Consider the following 5,685-nt stretch of genomic DNA (forward strand, 5'->3'; position numbering starts at 1 on the left):
GGGAAAGTTTCTGTGCAAAGACACAGGATGCCTGGATGCTGTAGCAATGTCCTTCACAAGAAAACTCTGTGTTGGAGTCTGATAAGTCTCGACTTTGATCTCAGGCACACGGCTCCTGGGAATATAGGGACTCTCTGGTTAGAAAACCATAATGTTGACTGAATCTAAACCTGTTCACATAATAGTAACTTTATTCAATGGACTTTCTTCAGAGCTACACAAAGCTCCTAACATTGCACATTGCAACTTAGTAAGTAACTGAGAAATATGCTGAATAATGTTGCTAGGTTTGTAACCTTCCTAGTAATATAATTAACAATATGTACTAATTTTGGCAATGACCTAAAGTAACCTATTGATATAAATACAGCTTGGCAACTTGGCCTCTCTGCCATCTTGCATCTTTCTTTCCTACCTCTGCATCTTGTCTCTGTTGTCTCCTTTTTTTTCCTTACATGCATCTTTACCTAAAAACTATAATTAATTCAGTTAAGAGATCAAGCAGAAGGGAACTGAAGGGGCATTTGGATCTGAAAAAAGTAAAGAAAATATAAGAGCTCATAAAGGAGTCACCTTAGTCTTAAGAATAGAGTGATCTACTGGGGCAATACCACATCATCTATCATTTTATAAAAACACATATGGGGCATACAAATGTAATGTGACAGTATAATTAGATCTTCCTTTATCCCAAATGATGTTTGGAATAAAGGGATGTTTTCTATGGAAACTTGTATTAAAAAAAAAGATGTTTTATGCCACATTTTCTGTATCCATTCATCTGTTGAAGGACACATAATTTGGTTACATGGCTTGGCTATTGGGAATTGTGCTACTATCAACATTGATATGACATATCCCTATAATGTGCTGATTTTAGATCTTTCAGATATGTGCCAAGAATGGTATAGCTGGATTATATGGTGGTTCTATTCCTAAATTTTAGAGAAATCTCCATATACTGTTTTCCAAAGTGGTTGTACTAGTCTATAGTTCCACCATCAGTTTATGAATGTAGCTCTTTTGCAATTTCTTCGCCAATACTTATTATTAATTGTATTCTTGATAATTGCCATTCTGTCTGGAGTTGGATGAAATCTCAATATAGTTTTGTTTTGAATTTTCCTAATTGCTAGAGATGTTGACAATTTATATTTCTTTTAAGAAGTGTTTATTTAGTTCTTTTTTTTTAATTTATTTATTTATTTATTTTTTAATTTTTTTTTTTTTATTGGTCGTTCATAACATTACATAGTTAAAGTAGAATAGAAGGGAGGTACAGGGGGAGAGAATAAGGGAGCAAAAGGGGAAATAATGGGGACCAAATTAGAGTAAATTATATTCCCATGCCTTTATAATTATGTCAAAATGAATCTTAATGTTATATATAAACAAAAAGGACCAATACACAGGAAAAAAGATGTTTTAGAAGTAAGCAATAAAACTTTTACATTCATTAATTTTTTTACAAAAATTAGCAACTGAAAATTGTGAACTAAGTAACATATTACATCATAAAATAATGATGAAAAGTTAAAAGTTGCTATACACTTAATTTATCCTACAAAATTATTTATTATTAAAATCAAATCAATAAGTATCTTTATGTTACACTGTGCTCAAGAAAAACTAGTCTTGGTATTATTTTGTTAAGTATATCATAAATATTAACTCAGGGAATATAAGTACTCACATGCAATATAAAATATTAAATAAATAATTATATTTGTTCTGTAGGATTCAACTTATACTTACTTGATTTAAAATATCTTTTTAATTTTTTTAATATTTATTTTTTAGTTGGACACATATCTTTATTTATTTTTATGTAGTGCTGAGTATCGAACCCAGGGCCTTGCATGTGCTAGGCAAGCACTCTACCCCTGAGCCACAACCCTAGCCCCTAAAAATATCTTAAATTTACATATATCCTATTAATAAGGTTGCTATTGTTTGCTTCAAGAGAGTAGGGTAAAATATCTCAAAGTTCTCATCTAACCCAACCTAGAAAATAATAATTTTTTCTTAAATGAGGTAATATTCAAATATGTTAAAATGATGGAATGAATTCAAATTGTTTTAAATTATTTCTTTAATGAAAGTGTGTGTGTGTGTTCATAGTACTAATGATGTATCTCCTTTCTGTTTATATCACTCAAATAAATTTTCCTATACTAACCACCTTTAGATATTAGTAAATACCTTAATATCTTTTTCCTCAATTTAATTCAATATACAATTTACTTTCTATGAATATATATCAACATTGGCATTTAAGAGCACATTGAGACACCAAAATAATTCCAAAGACAACATTAAACTAGAACTAATCAGGGACTATAAAAAATTTTTGAAAATCCTGGTAAACTTAATTTTTTTTGCATCGTCTGGTTATAGATTAAATATAAATTATTTCTACAGAAATTATCCATTGCACACCAATAAAGTATTTTTAGCATGTTATTACAAACTTAGGAGTAAGGAGAACACTGGTCTTGATGTCTTGGACTACAGGCTAAATGTATTCCTTCCATACCATGTATTCTGGAGACAATAGGTCTTATGCTAAATATGTTATCCTTGTTTGGTTGTAAAGTACCCTTAATCCATTTGGAGCAAATTTTCTGAGAATTTAAGTTATGGATAATAAGAAATTTAATGTGATATGTAAACAATTTAGTCATTCACAATTTATCTTCACTGGGATTAAATGTGAACAAGTATGAATTGTGAGTTGAATAGACTGATGATTTTCTGAGGAGAAACCTATCCCGATGGCATTCAATGCTAAACAAATTAAATTTTATATACACAGAGTTTACAATTTACCTTGTTTACAAGATAATATTATATAAAGAGAAGAACAGTAATATCTACAAACTGATGGAGTAATGTAATGTTAATGCTACATGTCTCATTTTGAAAAGACAATTGGAAGGCAAAATTAATTTTTAAACTTTTTTATATAAAATGTTTCCTTAAAAAATATCCACAACATCAGAGAATTCTGTATGTACTTCTCTGTTACAAAATGCAATGCCTATATGGTTCCAGAGATGAATATAAGGGCATGCATCTATATAATTGAGATCACATGATTAGTATTCTTCAATATCTGATTCTCTGAAAAGTATTTTTAAGTTCACTTCCATATAAGCACATATATGTAACATTCTGTAATAATTGCATTATACACAATTTTAAGATGCATGTTAACACATTCATTATGCGCATTTATAATTTTTAGTTGTTCATTTTCATCACCAATGCTTTGAGCATATATATGCACATTTGTTCCTTTGCAAGTATATTTTTAGAAAAGAATATGTAAATTTTTTAAATTCAACTTTATCTTGTGTTCCTATAATCTTCTTGATATCCCACTGTTGCTTCTATATCCTGATGAATGCATCTTACCATGGCCATTAAAAATACCCTGGCCTTCATGGTGAAAAATATTTAGGCCATAGGGCCATCATATCATGACCAAGAGTGTACTGCCCCTTTAGTTAATAAATATGAATATAGGTCCATTTCAATGGTCTTAATTGGCATACAAGCTATTAATTTTGAAACCAATCACTGATAATGTCTTTCTCTTGTCTCCACCGGGACAAATTTAAATGATGTAATACCCAGGATTAACTATACTCACTATGTCCCAAGATGCCTAACAGTAATTATAGGAAAGAAGAAATGGAATGCAGAGCTTCCTTTTTCTGTCCTGCAGGTCTTTTATTTGTGGGACACAGGCTGGTTCCATAACTGCCAATTATAACAACAGTAAGCAACATCATTTCATTTCCATTTTGTGCTGGGCTTTGTTTTAGGAGTTTTATGTAGATCATGTCAGGTGAGCATGTCGTGTAAGCCTTCCAATCACCTTATAATGGGCATAAAATAATATATATGTTGATTATATAGTTCATATACATATGCCCAGGAATAGTAAATATACTATTCAGTCAGATAGCTGAATTTCCAAACCCAAACCATAAACCAAATGTTCAATTATTATAGTGCCAAGCAGGTGAGTACTACTTTATTCGAACTATAATACCATTTTATCTTCCTATTTTATAGTAAAAATATGCTGTATGTCTATTACACAGTTTGGGAAATTTATTTTTCATATCTTTTAGCATGTGGAGGTGGGTTGTATCTGTAATTCTGTTTTTTTGCGTCAATATACAATTGAAACTTGCTTTCAAATTACTACACTTTAAGCCTGTTGTAACAAAGCTAAATATTATACAGAAAATAAGATATCCTTGCTCTAATACTGTCCTGAGAAAAGATACACACACAGGAATAATTTAATATTGTGTCATTTACTCAAAAATTTGCTGTTATTTTCTTCCTAATGTTGGCATGATAAAAGATGTTGACTATAACTTCAAATGCACATCAACTTTTGATTTTTTGGGGATAATAAAGAACCAATCTTTTTGGTTTATATTAACAAAGTGTCTTGTTCAAATAAAAGACCTGAATAACTCTGTCCTGGATTTGCTTGGTCTTAACTCCATAGATGATGGGGTTCAGGGTGGGTGGTACCACCACATAAAGATTAGCAAGGAGGATATGCACATGCAGGGGTATGCTGTGTCCCCCAAACCGGTGAGCAAAGAAGGGAAAAAAAAGCTGGTATATAGAACAAGAGGATGACACAGACATGGGAACCACAGGTACCCAGAGCCTTGAGTCGGGCATCCTTAGAAGGAATTCTAAACACAGCACAAAGTATAAGAACATAGGAGATGATGATTAGTACCACATCTAGGCATGTGGAAAACAGGGCCACAATCACCCCATAGTAGATGTTCACTTTGATGCTATCACAGGCCAATCTAGCAATGCCCATATGTTCACAGTATGAATGACGAATAATGTTCTTTCCACAGTAATGGAGCCGATATACCAGAAAAACCAAGGGGAAGCAGATGAAGAAACTCCTAGTTACTGCTGCAGCACCCATTTTTCCAATGACTGAGGGTGCTAGAATGGTCGAGTATCTTAGTGGATGACAGATGGCCACAAAACGGTCAAATGCCATGGCCAACAATATAGCAGACTCTGCCACAAAGATGAAGTGAAGGAAAAACATCTGAGACACACAGTTACCAAAGGAAATGCCCCCAGCTTGGAACCAGAAGATTGCTAGCATCTTTGGTGTGGTAACTGTGGAGAGCAAGATATCTGCCAGGGCCAACATGGAGAGGAAGAGGTACATAGGTTCATGAAGACTGCGCTCAGTGAAGATCAGGAATAATAAGAGAGTGTTGCCCAGAATAGCCACTAGGTACATGAAACAAATGAGGATGGAAATCCATATGTGTGCCTCTTCCAGTCCTGGGATCCCAGTCATGGTGTACCAGGTGTCTCTGATGTTGGTTTGATTTGAAGACATTGTCATGTTTTACTCAGTCCTTTGATTCTAAAGCCTAGGATGGAAGAAAGAGGCACTGGAGATATAGAACAAGGGTATTTTTTTTTAAATTAGGTTGATTCTTTTGTAATCTTTTTAGGAGTTCAACACCATTTATCAGATAAAATCGCTATGCCTATAATTGAATTGAAAGCCTACCTTGAATCTCATAGTCTTTTCTCTAGTAATTTATTTGGAGTGGAGTAGAAAGAGAACTATAGATTATCCTTGATTTGTGTATTGTTGTATCAACTTAA

General features: G+C 32.8%; 1 pseudogene; it reads right to left on the reverse strand.

Moving 5' to 3' along the window:
- Positions 1–4,458: 4,458 nt before the first annotated feature.
- On the reverse strand, positions 4,459–5,416 carry LOC113191322 (olfactory receptor 52Z1P-like; annotated as a pseudogene).
- Positions 5,417–5,685: the final 269 nt, after the last annotated feature.

The sequence above is a fragment of the Urocitellus parryii genome, chromosome 4 (assembly GCF_045843805.1).
Source record: "Urocitellus parryii isolate mUroPar1 chromosome 4, mUroPar1.hap1, whole genome shotgun sequence".
Classification (NCBI taxonomy): Eukaryota; Metazoa; Chordata; class Mammalia; order Rodentia; family Sciuridae; genus Urocitellus; species Urocitellus parryii.